Raw genomic sequence first — 20850 nt, 5'->3', positions numbered from 1 at the left:
ATGGAAAAATGGTTTACAAGCAAAATCCCAATGAAACTAAAACTCTCGTCAAGTGTTATGTCTTTTCAGTCTTGTTCTATGGAGTAGAGGCATGGATCATAATGAAAGCCAACTTGAATAAATTGGAATTCTTTGAGCTGTGGATATATCGCCGCATTCTTCGGATATCCTGGACTGACCACATCGCCAACGTGGAAGGGATGCAGAGAATACGCAAAAGCAATGAAATAATCTTCACCGTAAAAAAGAGGAAACTTGATTTGACTTCGGACTTGTCATGAGGCATACTAAGTACCACCTGCTGTAGTTAATAGTTCCAGAAAGAGTCGACAGCAGGAGAGAACTAAGAAGAAGAACTCATGGATGTATACCCTACGACAACGGTTCGGAATAACATGGACCGAACTACCGAAGTCAAAATAGCTTTGTTAATAGCCAACATTTGAAACGAATAACGAAAGAAGAAAATGTTTAGTTTAGCTGTTTGATAGAGAAAAAATACATAATGCTGTAGTTTGTTACGTTATAAAACTGCATTCTAAATATTTTTTTTAGATTCAACACTTTGTTGCGGTATTGTAATTTAAGCAAGAACAAAAATTCTCTTTTTTATATAATTATTGACTATTTGATTATATTCAAATTATTGACATTTATGATTAACCTTAATATAGTACAAAACTATTTATTATCAAATCGTTTTAGATTGTAAATAGATGAAAACCCGCGTGATTTTCACGTGATTTTAGTCAACATTATGAACATTTTTAAGAGAGAAAACTTGTTGTGATTGCTATATCGTCATGAAAACATATTAGTTTCTTTTCTAACGCTGAAGGGCTTCACTTCTAAAAACAGAGTATGCGGTATGGACTTACAGAGATATGGATTCCAAAAGACTCCAACAGACCATTGCACTCTGATGGGTATATATTTAATATGCCTAAAAATGTAACTTATTGTTAATTCAAGTTATTTTCTTAGCTATATTAGGAGAAATGCAGCTAAATAAATATTAAAAGCAGTCCACTAGAAGGATGCACACTCAGAATTAAAAAAAATCACTTTTATGACCAAGAAGAATATATTTATTTCTAGTTTGACGACTAGTCAGTCGACTATCTGATTTTTTCATTTTGCAACTTTTTTAATTATTCGGCTTAATACAGTACTTGAGTCCCATTACCTTACAAGAGTAAGTCAACGTACCGGATTTTAAAGTTTTTAATATTCGTAATTTGAGCTTACATTTTAATTATATCGTTGTAAAATTCCTATCTTAGACTTTTAGGTCAGCTGATCGCGGTTTGAAAAAAGCTTATTTTCTTTAATAAAATTTAATTAGCTTTTTTTTAAATGGATTTTAATTTTAATATTATCTTTCAATTTCTTAAATATGTATGAAAAAAAAATGTTGCATTTTTTAAGATTGTCTACTGGATCTTTTATTTTTTTAGTTATATTATTTGTGGGACATAATGTAATTTATAAAATAATACTGATCTACTGAATCTAATTACTCCAATAAAAACCTTAAACAGAAAGTCAATTTCAGCAGTCACAACTTTTTGTGATGGCTTATGTTTTGCACATCTGTTCATGAAATCAGAGTAACTGTTTTCTGAGGAGAGCTTAAGTAATCATATGGAAGTTTTGTCATCTTTAATAGTTTTCTTGTTTTTTAAATTTCTTGATATTCAGAGCTTGTTATCAGGTCTATTAGGTATCTAAACTATACTGCGCCCTGGTCAAATCCAAATTTAATTATGAGGTCTTATGTGTATTATTACACTAATTTTATAGATTGTTGTTCATTGATCAAACATCAAAATAAAATAAACCTAAAACTAAATTATTAGATAGAGTCACTTAGATGAAATTGCCTATATTTCATAAATATATAAAATAGAATATCTTAAAATATTAATTTTTTCACTAAACCTAACAAAAACGCACCTAATCCGTAAAAATAGTTAAATCGCAAGTAAAATTTTGGCACTTATATTATAGCCAAGCAAACTCTCTTACTATAATATTAAAAAATCAAATATGATTCAAGCAGTTGGTTTTTCAGGTTTTTTACAATCACTAATAATTCAAATTTGTTCAAGTGGGTCTTTTCTAATTTCCATATTTTCCGTCAAAATTAAGATATGATCCATGTGCAATTTATTATAAGACGACTGTTATTTTGGAAGTATGGTATCTTCAGTATCCTTCTGAAATAAAATAAACTGCTTTAGAAGGTTGAATTTTGATAAGATAACCTTTGTTGATAAGTTGCGCATTATTTCACATAAATTTTTATATACAGGGTGGAACAAAAAAAAGATATGACATCATCGATCATTTTTTTAAACGGAATGTTATATTTTTTATTGCATTTATGAAATATAGGCGAAATTACAAGCAAGTTTTGTATAATACACCTTATCTCAAAACCTAACTGTTTCCGAAATATTTACATTTAAATAACAAGAAAATTGTTTTGTACGTCTATTTACAAATTAAGGTAAAATCGAGGATAAAAATAATGTTATAAACACTGCCAATTGTTTCTATTTCCATAGTTGCACTTGTCAAGAATCTCCATTTTCGAATGTCACGAAAATTAGTAGTTTTTATCAGAATAAATTATGGCTAATTTAACGGAAACCCAACGAATTGAAATTTTGATGATGCTAGGGTATGGGGATCGAGTGCGGACGTAAAAAGAAGTAAGTGAACTTTTTAATTTCAAGTACCCAAACCATCCTATTTCTCAGTCAACTGTTAGTAGAATAGAGCACAAATTCATAACTTCAGGTCATGTTAGGGATTTGCCACGATCAGGTCGTTCAAAAATTTCTGAAGAAACAAAATTAAATGTTCTGCTCTCCGTGGAAGAAAATGCGAACAATGCAACTTCACAAATTTCAGTTGATAATAATATAGCCAGAACGTCAGTAAGACACATCTTAAAAGCAAATGAATACCACCCTTATTAAATTAGACTATTACACGAATTAAATGAGGACGATCCTGATCGAAGAAACCAATTTTGCGAGCAAATGACGAACATTTGCAATAATAGCCGTCAGTTCGTGTTATGAGTTTTGTTTTCGGATGAAGCAACTTTTTGTTTAAACGGTGTTGTAAATCGGCAAAATTGTCGGTACTGGTCAGTGTCAAATCCACACTGGGCAACTGAGGCTCATAACAGAGTACTGTAAATCTATTAATGTTTGGACTGGTATTGTGGAAAATAAAGTAGTAGGGCCATACTTTTTCGAAGAAAACTTGACAACGCTATTGAAATTTTCTCCAAAAAGATCTTATCCCTGCTTTGGCTGTCCCATACCCAGACGAATAAGACCCTGCTGTCCCGACAGATAATTTGTGGTTTCAGAAAGACGGCGCACCGCCACATTCCTTTCGAGATGTCCGTAATTACTTGGATACAGTGTTCTCAGGAAGATGGATAGTACGAAGAGGGCCAATAGAGTGGCCGGCAAGGTCACCAGATCTAAATCCCTGCGACTATTTTCTATGGGGGTACCTGAAAAGTAAAGTTTATATTGAGAAGCCAAACAACGTAAAAGATTTGAAAAATAGAATTAGATATGAAATTAGACGTATATCACCCGAAATAATTGATAGTGTTTTACATGAGTTTGTAAACCTTGCTTTCTGCCAAGAAGTAGATGGGGATCAGTTTGAACACTTTATACAATAATAAGAGTTTTCACAGTTTATAACATTTTATCCTTCACTTTTATCTTAATTTGTAATAGACGACTTACTTGCTTTCTTGTTGGTTAAATATTTCTGAAACAATTGAGTTTTGAGATAAGGTGTGTTACACAAAACTTGCTTGGAATTTTGCCTATATTTCATAAATGCAATAAAAAATATAGCATTCCATTTAAAAAAATTACCGATGACGTCAAATCTTTTTTTTGTTCCACCCTGTATAGAAAAATGTATGTGAAATAATGCGCAACTTAAAATAAAAATCGACGGGTCCGAGCCTTTTCTCAAAAAATCACATCTCTAATTTTTATCGAATTTGTGCGGAACTTTAGGCGGTCACTGTATAGTTATTAGCCATTAAGCATTTGTGCACAAAAAAAGTAAAATGACTTAAACTACATAATTAGTCGGTAACCCTACTGGCCACTTTGACATATTTCAATAATCTTAAATAGATAATGGCTTATGTTTTGAGTCGACTGCCGCTATAAGCTGTTTTTGGTAAAAAGTAATAGATATTGTTAAAATTAAACGTGTTCTTTGTGAAGTATACTAAAAATAAGTATTTTTATTACAGCAGATTTTACTTATTTAGCCTTAAGCAAGCTTAAACCCAATATTTTAAAGTTCTAATGGACAGCATTTTTGCTTAATATTTATTTTGCCTATGCCAATCACTTGTTTTCAATCACAAGCTTTTACCTGCCATTTGGCCAATGACTATTCTACATTTCATCAGAAAAATTGATGTTTAAGCATATGTAAAGGCAATTTTGGATGCTAAGCCATCCATTTCAAAATAATATCCCTCTCTAGCTTGTACAGAGCTTTCCTAAAACGTCACCCAAATCTCACACATAGAACCCCAGATGCCGTTATTTCAGCTAACTCTGCAGTGTCTGAACAATACAAACGAAACTGATTTTCCAATATAGAAGACTATTTAAGGAGCAAAATGTTTGATATTTGTCTTACATTTTGCAAAAATGGTGATGAGACCCGTTTTTATTTGTTTCCTAAAAATACAGAAGTAATCGCCTCGCGGTGCTTGGAATGTTTATAAGATAGATTCTAGGCTAGCTAAGTCAAACATTACAGCTATGTGTACTTTTGCTTAATAAGGTTAAGCAAGAAATTATATATATACCCATTGGTATTATTAGATACCAACTGTCATATTTAGCTCAGTGCTAAAGAAATGGGAGTAGGCCATAGCGATAATGGACGAAAGTAGAATTGTTTTATGAGTATATAGAAAATGTATTATATCCATGCCTTAAAGAATGAAGTATCATTTTCCTGTAATTATTTTCCTACAACATATCAAATATTGAAAGTTAGTCAAGTGTATACCAAATCGGATAGAATAATAATTTCACTGTATCTAAATATAACAAGAATAATACAACCTGCAGATGTAGCTGTATTTAAGGTGCCAAAAACTGGTTAGAAAAAAGCTGTTCTGGGGTTTAGAAGAAAAAATCCTCAAACATCTTTGACAGAAGAAAAAAATTGCGCCTGCTTTTAAGACGGCTATTGATCAATAGGCCAGACCAAATACAATTTAAAAAGACTTTAGAACTAATGGAATATTTCCATGTAACACATCAGCTATTGATTTTACCAAGTGCTTAGGAATTAAGAAAAAAATTCATAACAATGAAAATGACGAGGAATACTTTGATACAGAAGCCTCAATTGCTAAAACCATTTCTTTTTTCCAGTTTAAATATATATATATATATATAAAGAATTGAGCTTTTTAAGAGTATTGAACAAATTGATAATAATTTTGCCATATAATTTTTATGAAGAATTTTTAAAAAATAGCGATAATGCACTAAAGCAGATTGAACAGGTAATTGAAGACAGAGCAGATAAAATTCCAGCAAACATAAATACACTTGAGGTGCACGCAATATTTAATTAAGATATAATATTTAAATCTACAGAACTTACTGAAGACGTTGTAGGTATAGACATAAGTAAAACTTAAAAAAATATTTTTAATAAGTAAATATACTTGAAATTAACTGAAAAGTTCTTCTAATACATCTTTGGTTAATTAACCTATACAGGGTGATTTTCAACCTGTGCGCATAAACTTGGGAAATGGTAGAAGGAGATCAATAATGAGTAATAATGAGAAAACAAATGTAGTCGATCGTTATTTTCACACGAACAAAATAAAAGCGTCAAATGTAATGGCGCACATTTGTACAAACGAAGAACTTGTCGACATGGTTTTGGTTTACGGAGAAACGCATCAGAATGCAGTGGCAGCAGCTGATCTGTATGCCCAAAGATTTCCCCGAAGATATCACCCGAGACGCGGGGCTTTCTTAGGTGTTATTCAGCCGGGTAGAGAAACTGGCAATTTGCGGCCGCGGCCTGGACAAGATCGAGGAGCTATTAGACCTAGGTACATTCTAAATCTGAAGCAGGATATTTTAGAAGTTATCGAAGAACAATCTGGAATTAGTACTAGGACAATTGCAGCGCGATTTGGAATATCGCAATCTACAAGTTGGCAAATTTTAAGGCACGAGTTGCTGTACCCGTTTCATGTGCTGAGGTACAAGCCCTACTTCTAAGAGATTTGCCACTTCGAGTACACTTTTGTGAGTGATTGTTACATCACCAGCAGTTAAGCCCAAACTTTACCATGAACATTTTAGTTACGGATGAGGCAAATTTTACGCGCAATGGAATTTTCAACTTTCATAACACTCGTTATTGGGCTTTGGAAAATCCGCATATTACACGGAGAACATACTTTCAACAACGTTTTTCTGTAAATGTATGGGCTGGAATTCTGAACGGGATGCTCATCGGATCTTTTATTCTGGAAAATCGTTTGACTGGTGCTCGGTATTTAGAATTTTTGCGCAACAATTTACCAGTGCTCCTTGAAAATGTGAATCTCACGTTAGACAGAACATGTAATTTCTTCATGATGGTGCTCCACCACATTTTTCACGACCAGTGCGACAACATTTAGATCGTGTGTTTCCCGGACGATGGATAGGCCGTGATGGTCTAGTTGGGTGGCCCTCCCGCTCGCCTGACCTTAATCCATTAGACTGTTATTTGTGGGGTCATATGAAAACAATGGTGTATGTAAACGAAGTTGATGCTAAGCAAGAGCTACGACATCGTACAAACGCTGCCAGTGACGTAATTCACCGCATGGATTCGACAAGCTCAAGTCTGTATCGAAAATAATGGAAACAACTTCGCACAGTTGCTTTAAATTAGTTTAAATTAAACACGTTAAAAAATACACGTTTTTTATTTTAAAAAAATATGGATATCTCCAAAACTAAAAATATTTTACTACATTTTTTTTTCATTATTACTCATTATTACTTATCAGCTACCATTTCCCAAGTTTATGCGCATAGGTTGAAAATCACCCTGTATTTTATCCTTAGGATCAAAAAGATCTAGAACTTGTACAAGAAGTCAACAACATATCAAGTAATGATTCAAAAGACTCAAAAAATTAAAGCAAAGCGGATAATTTTAGTCTATAAGATTTTATTCAATGGTTCAAAAAACCAGAGAGAAAAAGAAATAAAATGTTGTTTAAAAAATGCTGTTTATAACCTGTAATTTTTTAAATAAATAAATTGCTATTATTAAACCTTTGTTATTTCAAACCTATACCTAGGAAGTGTATTATTTTCTTTTCGTTTACCCACATTGTCAATCAGTGGTATCCTCCTGGCCAATAATAGAAATGGACTGGCCAATCACTATAAATTTAGACTTTAAATAGAGTTTTGTCCTAAACATTATGATTGTAAATATTAATCTGATTATATTAGTTGAAGATGTTGTAAGATACTTCATTTTATTAATAATTTAGCTTTAAACAAATATTTCTTCAAACCTAACTATTTAAAAAGTTTTTATGTAGTGGCCAATCACTATACAGTTTACCCTGTGCGGTTTTAAGTATCTAACAGTCTCCTTTTTTGTGGTTATTTATTTAATACTAATAATTATATTTTTTATGTATTTAATTTCACCCCTCTCTGTCATTTTAACCTCCGGTTCTGTGCCATTTTATAATCGAGTCTTTCATAGCTAGAAAATTTTAGCGATATAATATATACCTCCGAAGAATCCCATTATGAAAAAAACTCATCAAAAAACCCGTTTGTCGGAATATTTTTTATGATATCCAATGCGCGACCGTATAACACAGTTTTGAAAATTACGCACATAAAAACATATTTTACGAGGCATTTTTCATAATTAATAGAAATCGTTGGTTCGCTACTGAATCTTGTTTGGAGACCAATCATTTGAATACCGTCTGCCATATAAATATCAATATGCTAATTTTTTTTATTAGGAATTTCGCGGAAAATAATAATAAGGCCATAGAGTTTAAGTGAGATTATAATTTAAGATTATTTGAAATTACATGCATTTTTGATTCTCAAATAAAAACTCTCTAACACGTACACTATAAAAACCATATTTGCGTGTATATAGCATAAAAATATATAGTTTAAAATATTATTTTCGAAAATTGTTATATATTTTTTCATAATTATTCTTCCTTTGTCTTAACGATAAAAGTAATACGGATATTACATAGGGGCCTGGTAATTACTATAATTTAAGTGCTCCCATAATGGTATCAATTTAATATGATTTAATTTGCTAATATCCAGATGTTTATGTTTTTTTTGTTGAGTAAGCCAATTATGTTGCAAAAATGCACCCTTAAATTATATGTTTAAAATAATTGGAATTGTATTTTTTGTAATGTTAAGGTGAAACATATGGGCTTGGTAATTAGTTTAACATAAGTGTTCCAATATTGCCATCAATTTATTATGATTTAATTGGCTAATATTTAGATGTTTAGGTTTTTGTTTGTTGAGTAAGCCAACTATGTTGCAAAAATGCAGCTTCAAATTTTATATTTAAAATAATTACAATAGTATTTCTTGTGTTGGTAAAGCGAAGCAAATATATAAAAAGGTTTATTACATTATCGAAAATTTTTGTTAAAGTATCTTATTTATTAATCTTACCTTACTTAAATATGTTATGGGAAGTTGTCAAACAATTTTCATACAAAATTTACACTGACCGCAGTACTAATTTTAGGTTTAGAACCTATTGACTCAGTAATTTTTACTATAATTAATGAACTTCTTAATAAAGCTATACACGATCCGGTTTTACCACTGCGGCGGAACCGGACTGCGTTTTTGCAGTGTATGTTTTTGCGATAAAAAAAATAATTAAAACAGTTGCTTCGATTCAATTTAATTAATTTATTGGGTCAAAAAAATATGATTTTTAGACAATTTAATTAAAAATTGTAAATTATACAGGGTGTTTTAGAATAAGTGAGCAATCTTCCAAATCTATATAGCTTGCAAGAAAAAACAAAGTTGTCATAAAATATTTTCCTACAGAGTTATAAGCCTCTAAAGCACAAATCGTACTCTAAAAAAAGCTACTCTTCGTTAATAAATATAAAATGAACGGTTTTTGGGAAGGCTCTATTTTTGTTTAATTAAGCCTCAAAAAAAATTATTAAAAAACATGTTTTAAAAGTGATTATTCAAAATTATTCTACTATGTAGGTTCAACATGATTTTCTCCTAAACGTACGCATTCCTTTATTCTTTAAACAAAAGATAGTTGGACTTTCCACAGTCGTTGAACATTCGGTCTACGTTCTTTAAAGTAAAAATTAATGATTGCTAATACATTTTCTCTAGGGTCAACTAGATTATTATACACTAAGGATTTTAGGTATCGTCATGACAAAAAACATAACTAACAGATTATTCTGTAGAAATTTTAAATTAAATTCTCCAGTAAGCCTTTTAAGTAAGACAACTCCATTCGTCATGCAAAAGAAGTGCATGAACTTTTTGTAAACGGTAAAAGATACAATTTTGATTTTTTAAGAATCCGAATAAATTGTGAGCAATCAAACTAGACTGAGCACAATTATTTTTAGCTTTGATAAACGAAGAGTCGGCTCGAACAACGTTGTAACTTACATTGTTTCGACATTTCAGGAGAAGCAAAAATCTAAATACCTTTTTTTTGAACTTTAAAATGGAAAAACGTTGCATGATCATGACAGTAATAACGTTGTTTCATGCTATTAGGCTTAAATTTACACGATTTATCTATAGTTTATGCTATAGAGTCTTTTATACAAGAAAAAATTGGAATAAAGTTGTAACTGCTTTGTAACTTACAACGTTTTTCCATAACTTGCGCATTTTTCAATACACTATAAAGTCGGGGATACAAAATTAAAAACGTGTTTTTATTTTTCCGTCTGCCTTACGTAAAAACCAACAAAACTAACTGTAAGACTAATAACTAAATCTATACTGTATTCTACTTCAATATCTATAATATAGAAAAAATGACAGTAGAACAAAAAATACATTAATAATCTTAATACTAAAAGTAGGCTGATAGTATATTATGTTGTAAATGTAAACATGTAAGGGAAAATAATACTCATTCTGTTAACAAATTTTCGTAAACAGGATGATAAACTGGATTCATATACTGATATATATCTATTAAATTACCTTTTTTAGCAGCCGAAATAGGTATTGGTCTATCTTATGCCAACGGCAAATTTGCCATTCTGGAAAAAGGTAAAGTAGTGGCCTTATATTTTGCAATATTTTTCACGATGGTAATATGTTTCCAGGGTCAAAGAACGTTATGATTCTCTCATAAAAACAATGTATTTGGGTCTGCAGAACCAATTTTATTCCATAGTGATTCCGTAAGTTTAAATTTGGAATTTTTGTAAAGAGCTTTTTCCAAGTCTCTCAAATCTTTGAAATCTTCCCTTTGAATGCACAAAACATAAAAAGGCTTGCTTTCCCATGCGTTGGCAATGACTGGCACCCACTCAAATGGCACGAAAACCTTCGCAGTTTTTTTCTTTTTTTCTATTAAAAAGCCCCTATCGCAGGGCAGGAAGCTGTGTCCAGTTGACAAAAATTTTTGATGCACGTCTGTGAAATATTTTTGATCCACCAAAAGTTTAAAAGTTGTAATGATTCGTCAGTTATTGTTCTGTCCCACACATCTGTCCGACCATATTATTAGCTGCTTTCTTTCGCCTGTTTGCAATGGATGGAAATGTTCTTTTACGTACCTCAGTAAACAAGATGAAATTTCTATGGATCTTCGTTTTGCTTTCATTCCACAGCATCATAAACTCATCGTTAGATGTTGCATCATGTATATCTAAATTATAATTCGACAACTGGCGTTGGTAAAATACGCTGGAGTGATGTAAAGTGAGACAGAATAAGACCTGTTGCAAATCAATGAATAGAGCAAAAATATTGGATGGATTGCTTTTTGCCAGCTATGTATCTTCATTGATTTGTGCATACCCTGCTTTAGCACGCATCTGATGAATTTGCATGTCTTGTGTTATTTTCTGTCTTTCTTCCTCAGTATTGGCAGCACATAACTTAATATAATGCTTGTCGCAAAATGTGCATGTATCAGAACGAGGTAATCCAAATTTTAGATTCAGTTTCGAAAATGTAACATTGTATTTCCTGATTGATATATTCTTATGCTCTGGATATTTTTCACAAAAGAGCTTATACATTATTTTTAAGTTGAGATCTTCGGACAGGAACTCTGTATAAGGTTTTTGATCGTGAGTTGTGGCTTTCCTGTTAAGGAAAAGACGAAATATGTTCCCTGATCAACTCTTTGACATTTCCTGGAATAACATGTGGCCGATTGGTATGACGTCCTCGAAAAATCTTTAATGTCAATATTGTTCTTTAATTTTTCTACTAACATTTGTATTCTTCGGGGTGTTACTCTAAGGGTATCTGTGACAGTTTTTTGGCAAACTCGTATCTTATCTTGCTCAAGAGGTAAATAATAAAAAACTGTACACTTCCGGCGTGGATTTGGTTGATTTTTTACTTTTGGCCTTATTGGTTCATGTATCTTAATACATTGGTATGCGAGAATTTGGGATTGTTCATTATAAGTAAGACTTCTGAATTTTGAAAAAATCGTACGTTTATTGCCTTCTAGCTTTGCAGCAAAACATTCCCTTTTACAGCGGCATACTACATTCTGAAAAGCAAGAGAATATGTCTATATGAAGACAATAATGAAACGGTGATGAAAATTGACATGGTACTAGTAATATTATGAATGACATAAGGACATTAAAAAAATTATAATGCTAAATATGTAGGTACTAACTTTTCCAACAAAATTATTGGAATTGGAATTGACGAAACAGTAGGCTGCCAAGGCAGTTGTGCATATAGGTCTCCTGATGGACCCGTCATGCCCCACCGGGGGTTACCAGAGCCCAACGGCCTTAGAGAAACCTATAAGGCTCTCTGGTCTGAAGGACTTAAAGTCGCTCGGACACACTGAAAGTGTTACCCAAGTATTTGAACCTGGCGCGCGTGAGTGCTGGGCACTCCCCGACTACATGGTCAACGGTTTCATCCTCCTCACAGCACCATTGGCATTCCGGCTTGTCCGCAATACCGATAGTATGGAGATGGCTTCTTAAGTGCCAGTGACCGGTTAAAAGACCTGTCACTAGCCGAATTTCGCGTCTTTTTAGGCCAACAAAATGATAAACTCTTAAGTACATAGCCTGCACAGTAAAAACAATACAGTTACATTTTTTTATCAAGCAAACTATAGAAACCTTGCGAACGCATGACACATAAATTTTCGCGCCAAAATAGAATAGTTACAACGTTTTTCGACTTACCTCTTCTGGCGGGATTATTGCCGGTATCATCTTCTTTCTTTTACTTAGATATTCTTCTCCTTTGTCTCTAGTTAACTTTAACTTATTGTTTTGCCATTAAGCAATGTTAGATTTGCGTTTTTTACCACGATTTAATGTATTCTGCAACGAATCCGATAAATTTACCACAAACATGACGTCAAAAATGTAACAATATTCGCCCAAACAATCTCGTGCGCTACTACTTACAACTTTGTTCCGCGGAAATCGGCAAAATGGCAAACTAAAATATTTGATTTAAGAGGGGATATTTAAAAAGAGAGGGATATTCTTCTATCATACAGTTGCTTTAGGTGCCATACAACGTTATTCCATGATTAGGTCGATTTCATAAAATTTGCGAGTTACAACGTTGTTCGAGCCGTCTCTTCAAACGTTAAACCCAAAATGATGCATTTACTTCTTAATAAGAAATAAAATACATAAAGTATAATTTTTAGCAGTAGTTTCTCTTAAGTGACGATGAACTCTGGCATTATAACTAGCTATATCCCTATCATATGTATCATATGTACAAATGATAGGGATATAGGTCCTGATCTCTTAAAAACTGCTACACAGTGACATGATTTTTATTCAATTCTTCAGATATTTTCCGAGTACTGGTATTAGGATTTGCTTTAATTTTATTCATTTAAAACAGCTTCCTCAATTTGAACTGTGATTCTAGCTACAGGCCTCCTGATCAAACCATTGACCTTTTAAAGCTGTTGACCTTTTAAAGCTGTCTGTTTAAGAAAGTTGAATATGGAGATATATCAAGTTTTTTCCGTTAGGTATTACACGCTGAGGAAATATTTCTCCATAAAGGCGTTTTGCAGCATTCGGATTTCCATAAGTTATTCCAAAACAAAAATGTATATCAGCCATTGCACTATTAGTAGAATTTTTTACCATCAAAAACTAACAATGGATTAGCAAGAGTAACAACAATTAATAGGAGTAACTAAGAACACGTCTTTTTAATTACTTTAGTAAACACCATTAGTTAAAGCCTTAATGTAATGCAATTTAACTTCGTGTTTATTTAAATCTATTATTGCTGTTACATGATTGTTAATAAAAAACTTACAAGAGAAACATTTTCCTATATTTTTTGTGTGGCCTAGAGACTAAGCAAGGTATAAATAAAATTGAAGAGGCAAAAAACTGTCTTTTTAATTTTTCTACTTTAAAAAAATTTTAAAAATCGTAAAAGACAGTGGCTTGCATTTTTCTATATAAAAATACTGCCACTGTTTAAAAAGGACCCTACTGGATTTGAAAATGTAATTTAAAGTAAGACTAAATTAACACTACTATACACAATTACTAGTATAAACTTAACTACCAAATTACAACAAAATTGGTACACACTGGATCTTGTAAATAAAGCCGTTACGGATACATGCTTATTTAAACTTGTTGTCTTAAAATTACTTAAAGGATAGCCTATCAAAATTATTGTACATACTTAATTATACTATACATTAAAGTATTTTAGTATATTATAGACCAAAATATTTCTTATTTCGGATTAAAGTTTTGTTTATATAGAGCGAAGTCAAGTAAAATGCAAAAAGTATTTTCCGGTCTGTTACATGTTTTAATTAAAATACAATAAAATATTCTGTAGGTTTGCCTTTACCTTTTTGTCATCATATTAAAAATTCATTAAATAACCTGAAACTTTTAAGAGGTACTGTCAAAGTACATAGATAAATTCTATAATGCAAATTTCATTAAATACTAATACCTTTTTTTGAATACCGTTCATTTTATCGATATTAGCTAGGAGTTTCTTTTGTTTAGAGTAAGATTGGTACTATTTATGTGTTCTTTATTAGTAACACGGAACATGATATTTAAAATAGCATTAAAGAATTCCTCAACTTAACATTAAGAGGCAAGTCCTTAACGGAGGTTAGCAAGGCATTCAAAATTTATTACCACAGTAGGATACACCACTGCGTGAAAGTCTGGTATAGTGCCAGCTCTAGTAACATTTTGTTAAGTGTCAGAATTTATCACAAACTTACAAGAATATAAGTACTGAGTAAGGTAAAAACTCTAAGCGGTTTGAGGTAGGACTTGCAGTCTCAGTAACCCACATGCGCAATTACTCTTATACTTTTAACGATAATGCAGTGCTAAAATTTTACACATATGCGCTGAATGACCCTAATTTAATAGATTATATGTCAATAAGGTATGAAAATATCCAAGTTTACAGACTCATTCAATGACTATTCTTATTACAAAAGATGATAGCAAAATATTTATATCGAAACAATGTAATCAGAGCTGCACATCTTTTACTTCCAGTGCCAGTACAACGGAATTATTGATCATCATCATCATCGTGCAGCTTCTTTTACGTCAATTGTTAGACATAGGCCTAATTTAAACAACTCTAGTTCTCTCTGTCTCTGGCTGTTGTAATCCAATATATCGCTATCCTCTTCAGGTCATTCATCCATACGCTTATCAGCTCTTGGTCTCCATTCCAAGATTTTTTGGTCCATTGCCTATCTTCGATTCTAGTAATCCCAGTCCATTTCTATTTCCTTATAGTGATTCGCTGTATAATATAATCTACTCCACTATGTCGGCGTTTCTCTTCATTTCTCAGTCTATTCCTCAGGATCAGGTCATCGATTTCTCCATTCGTCTTTGTGTTACTCTTAGTTTTTCCGGGGTTTTCTTCGTTAAAGTTAGGGTCTCTGCGCCATAGGTCAGAAACGGCAATACGCACTGATTAAATGCTTTTCGTTTCAAACAAATTGAGAAATTTCCTTTAAGGATGTTCTCAATTTTTTCATATACCGCCCATCGTCTATTTAGTTTACATTTGAATGTCTCTGGTTATTCTAATCTCTTGACCCAAATACTACTTGTCAACGAATTCTACTTTGTTGTTAATAATTTGTATTTGATTACTGGAAACCATGTTAGTAATTATTTTGTTTTTTTTAAAATTTATGGTCATTGAGTTCTCGGAGCATGTTTTTTTGAGTCCAACAGATAGTCAAAATAACAATGTCATACGCGAAGCGTAGATACGTCGCTCTAGATCGTTGAGTATTCGTTTTTATTACGATATTCTGATTCTGCAGGCATAGACTAAAGAGTTTTTGAATCATAGACATCAGTACAGGTCCTCCTTTATTTATCGCTTTTGTGACGATACTGTCATCACCTGAAGCTATTATTTCTCATCTCAATAAAATATTAATTTTCAAAGCAATATTAATCAAGTTCGAATTTTGAACCCTTTTTTGTAGATATTTCTCTGGATTGAGAGTGTTTTAAATAGTAATTAATTAAACTCCAAGTATGACTGAGTTTAATTTATTGCTATTTAATTTAAGGGGGTTACTATGAGAAAAAAATATTTTTTCCAGTTACAGTGTTTTGAATTGAAAATGATTCCATAATTTGTATTAAATGTTTTCTTTTTCCCACTTGTTAGTTTTCATATCATTTCCTTCATACTTTAGTTCTTCTCGATAGTTTTAACGGTTTTCTCGTCTTTGTACTTTCTTAAGTCTTTTGCTACTTCATTGTTCAGTCTATTTATTTTGTCTTAGCTAGCGTTTTTGTCATTTTTCAGTGTTCTTCTCCGTTATAGTATATTTTCAGTCTGATTTTTTTTTTGTTCGGGCTTTTAGGATAACATTTTTTTTGAGCGTCTATTTTTGCTTCCACTATTGCATTGTCCATAGTATTTATATTATTTGAACAAGTTTTATCTTGAAGTATTTTGAATCTGTCGAATCTTTATTTGTCATTTGGAATCCCGTTTATCTCTTGGGCGTGTCGATGTCTTCGTTCATTCTTTTTTCATCATTTTGTGTTGTTTATAGCTCGTGTTTAGTTCGTATGTTTGTTAAATGTCTTTTACTATTTAATGCTCGCTTGAATTTGCAAATTTATTCACAGTTAAAAAATAGGCTCGTTTTTATCTTTCTGTCCACGCTCTTCCAGGTCTATATGCACTAGCGTTTCTTGTAGTAGAGCTGTTTGTTAGAAATAGGGTTTCCTCCAAAAGTTGTTGGGGCATAGACCTGAATAATTTTTAAATGATACCTGGTAATTATTTTAAGGATAGCATATTCTATTCTGGTAAAAACTGATTGGCCACTCTGAGATTTTCCAGTAGCTTTTTGTTTATGAAGAACCCAACACCTCACACTAATTCATATTGTTTTCCATGGTAGTAAAATAAATTACCGGATTCTAGGGTCTTAAGCTCTTTACCTCGCCTTCTGACCTCAACAACTCCGACAATATCCTATCCTATGTTTTCTAATTTGCTTTCCATTTCAGCAAAACTTTTATCTGAAAGTAGAGTTCTAGTGTTTAGAGTTACAATTTTAAGAACCGTTTGTTTCTTTAAAGGTACTTTTGGAAAATTTGTATTCCCTTTAGAATCCTTGGGACAGACTGATAAATCAATGCGAGAGTACCTACATACCTAGAGTAGTTTGTTTTTTGTTTTAAAATCTGACATTTGTAAGGGTTTATGGCCAAATGCAATGCCACGCGACCTATTGCGTGTTGGCAAGGTTTCATTTTAGCCACCCAATCTGGGAAGGAACGTAAATTCCGTCATATTCAATAAAGTAAATAATTCGAAAAACTTTTACGCAAAGAAGAAGTTAAGTTAGGCCGGCTATACACGATCTGGTATGAAGGGACGGAATATGCGCGATACATACTGCGTCCTAAAGGATACAGCAAGAAAATTTTCAAAATTTAGGTGCTTCGAGACCTTTCCTATGAGACAATGTCTACATTGCTGAGAATTATTTATAGCCTTAAAGTAGAAGATGTTTTATGAGAGCCAATACAATGTAAATATTTGACGCATCCATGTCTTGAAAGTCGTGTATTTTTTTTTTAATTTTATACAAATATTAGGCAGTAAAATAATAAGTTTCAATTATTACCGAATGTCTAGAAAATCATTTAAAAAATTGTAAGCAGTGTTATATATAGGTTGATGATGATGGACTGTGGCGGGGTTATCCATATTTGATGGATGAGCGGGAATATGTGACGATGGAGGCATATATATTCCAGCTGATAATGGCCCACAAGAAATATAGACGTTAGTTAAGGATAACATGGTTGGAATTGGTAATTAGGCTAATGCGCCTCAAGAGAATTACGTCTTTGATAACAACTTGAATAAATGTAACGTCATTTATCTGAATTTAATTTTTTCTAACCGTTCAATTGTTTGTAATTTTGCAGGAATTACATCATCAAAAATTGGTCAGCATCAACTTTTTTGGAGGTTTTTCATATTCTTTTAATGACTTAAGCAATTGCATTTGAAATGTTGTCATTTTCTTTGAACGTGAACTGGCTTCTGGTGGTGATGGAAGAGGCGTCTATTATTTAAGAGTCGACTTTAGATTTTACAATATTCCGAGATAATCCGTTGAGGTAAAATTTATACTCAGGCGCCTTGAATTTGCTTGGACTTGAACCTTGAACTTGAACCTTGTCTTTTGTAATGATTGGAGATGAAGCGTTTAAAATATCATCAAATTTGCTACTCCCGTATTCATCTCGTAATCTTACTCTATGTAAAAAAGTATTCAATTATGGCCTTTCACAATGCAGACACACGGTAGAATGTGCTTTCGGTATCTTATCAAATAAGTGGCGTATTTTTTATTCTGCCATATTGGTACAACCCCAATTGATTGACTATATTGTGAAGGCTTGCTGTATCTTCAAAACAGTAGTCCATTTTTCTCAAAGGGACCTATTAATATTAAAAATTAAGAGATTGCAGGGACACAAAGTCAATCTGAGACCATTGACTATGCATCCCTCCAATCTCTGAATTTTTGCTGTATCTTATTTATTATATGAATAATTCTTGATGGCACGCGGCATAACTACAAAGGTGGAGTTATAAAATTAAACCTTATCTGGTGCACTTAATTTTTTTTTTAATAATTTCAATGCTGAATATAAAAAAGTGCGTATTTTAATCATAAATAATAAGGAAATATCTATATTTGTTTCGTTAGCTTTAACTTTGCAAAATGTAAAAATAACCACAATGCGTAAAAACCTGATGATATTAATTGGTCGTCAATTTGTGTAAACGAAACAGATATTACTAATTAAGACGCTACGTGGTTTCTTGACAAATTATTAAATTCATGAGTTGTTAATTAAAAGTTATTCCCAGAAAAAAACTATTCGTGATTCGAATAGCAGATGAGTTAAATGAAAAGAAATTACTAAAACTACCGTATGAAATATAATAAGAAATCATGGGGAAACTGGCGGCATTCTACAGTTAAAAACAAAAAGTTTATATCGCCCAAAACTACTTTCTAATAAAGATAAAAAAATATTTACATTATGTAAAAAAAGGTCAAAGAAATATGGTATGGCAGAATGGATTCATAGGACTGGTCACAATTTGCCAATGGATCTTATCCTCAGTGGATTCATAAATGAAGATTGATGATAAAAAGTTGATGTTTAATGCCAGGTATTGATTTATTTATACATTTTTATAAATATATATATTTTCTTACAAGTAAAAAAAAGCCGCTTTTAAGCGCAAAATAAAAGCTAGACAGGTTAATATAGCAGAATCTTAATTATCTCAGTTGAGAAAAGATTGATCTTGAGTAAATTTAAATGACGTTGATTAATCAAAAAAACGAGCGATTTCTACAAAATAAAAATCTTTTTAACTACAATCTTTGAATAGCAACCTTTAATAACAACCTTTAATTGTTTAAAGCGCACGGTAAAATTTCATAGTGCAACTGCATAGATTAAAATGCTTTAAATTTATTGCGGGCACCATAGATTTCGCCGAATACTATCAAAAACATTAAAATACTTTTTTTCCGAGAATCGTTAGATTCAACAGGATGCAGTCTATAAAAAACCGCACAAAACGGTTTTTTAATAAATTAAGTTAGGACATAAAATAAGTTACTTTTTTGGTCTTTCAACAACCCAGACTTTGAAATTATTAAAACAGTGAGTCTACAGTGAACTGTTATGACACCAGTCATGTCTGCTATAATCCCTTTGTGCCGGGACAGTACTCACGCTATCCTAGCTCTAGATGGATTTGACAACAGCTACTTAGTCTCTTGAGTTACTTATTTTATTGGGTAGTACGTCACTTATAGCAAAAATCAATTTAGAAATTTTTATATCACACACTTAAAAACTAAGAGGAAGAAAATAGACTTATTCACGTATACAATATTTTACTTAAGGTATAATAGATTTTTTTTATATACCTAGGAGCTGAGGTTTAATCTATTAATCTCTAAGCTCGTTTCTTCTTTTCAATATCCTACCTAACTCTGTTATGAATATTAAAATTATAAAACGATAAAAACAACAACAAGACCTACTTTTTACAACATACTTAATTTGAACCAACGTTTCGGTAGTTATATCTGCTACCGTTATCAAAGTAATTAAAGTAAAATTAAATTAAATTAAAAATATAAATAAAACATACTTATCTTGCAAATCTTCTGTTATGTAATACCATCAAAACTTCTTCCTAATTCGAAAATACTTTAAATACTTTTTTTTATTAGATGATTTGACGGTTTATTAATAGTTTGACAATTTATTTTGAAATATAACAAAAAATTCAAAGGTTACTTCCTTAAAATTAAAGGGGTGTGATCTTAATGTAAATGAATGATTGAAAATATATGAATATCAAATATTTTAAATCATTAATTAGCAAAGGAATCCATGTATTATTAAAATCAACCGAACAAGTAGCAAAGCATTTATCTTCATTTAACATTATAAATGCACTTTTCTTTAGTTTACGTAATTTTGAAATTGGTTCCTTTGCTAAAATTGAGGAAGCATTCCAGTCTATTCTATGGTTATTGTCAAATGCATGTTGTGTAATCTTGGATTTTTGAAAATCATTGTTTTTTATGTAAGATTTATGTTCATTAATTCTTTTTGATAATGGTCTTTAGGTTTCACCTATGTAAAATTTACCACAAGTACAAGGAATTTTATAGATTACATTTTTATTAAATTCATTTTCATTGAAAGGTTTAGTTTTTGTTAATAAGTATCGTAATATGTTTTGTGATTTAAAAATAGTTCTTATATTAAATTTTTTAGCAATTCTTTTTATCTTGGAATAAATGGTAAAATAAGATTTGTCGTAAAAATTGATTGATTCAATTTTATACGTGGCTTATCAAACTCTTTAAAGCAATTTTCCAAAAATTCTTTGGGAATGGGGTATGAAGCCCTTAGAGAGTCGTAGAAACCATTTT

At 31.6% G+C, this 20850-nt stretch overlaps 1 protein-coding gene and 1 long non-coding RNA gene across 4 annotated transcripts in view; one reads left to right on the top strand and one right to left on the bottom strand.

The window, feature by feature from the left end:
* LOC126740260 (homeobox protein OTX1-like) overlaps nucleotides 1-20850 on the top strand; it is a 272215-nt gene that overhangs the window by 183030 nt on the left and 68335 nt on the right. The window lies entirely within an intron of this gene.
* LOC126740261 (uncharacterized) lies at nucleotides 1870-20163 on the bottom strand. The gene is made up of 2 exons (XR_007661853.1): nucleotides 20058-20163; nucleotides 1870-2219 (listed from the first exon to the last, which is right to left on the bottom strand). It is a non-coding gene; the product is annotated as an uncharacterized LOC126740261 (long non-coding RNA).

The sequence above is a fragment of the Anthonomus grandis genome, chromosome 9, assembly GCF_022605725.1.
Source record: "Anthonomus grandis grandis chromosome 9, icAntGran1.3, whole genome shotgun sequence".
NCBI classification, from domain to species: Eukaryota; Metazoa; Arthropoda; class Insecta; order Coleoptera; family Curculionidae; genus Anthonomus; species Anthonomus grandis.
Note: the sequence above shows the minus strand (reverse complement) of the source record. Positions and strands in the feature narration are given on the sequence as shown.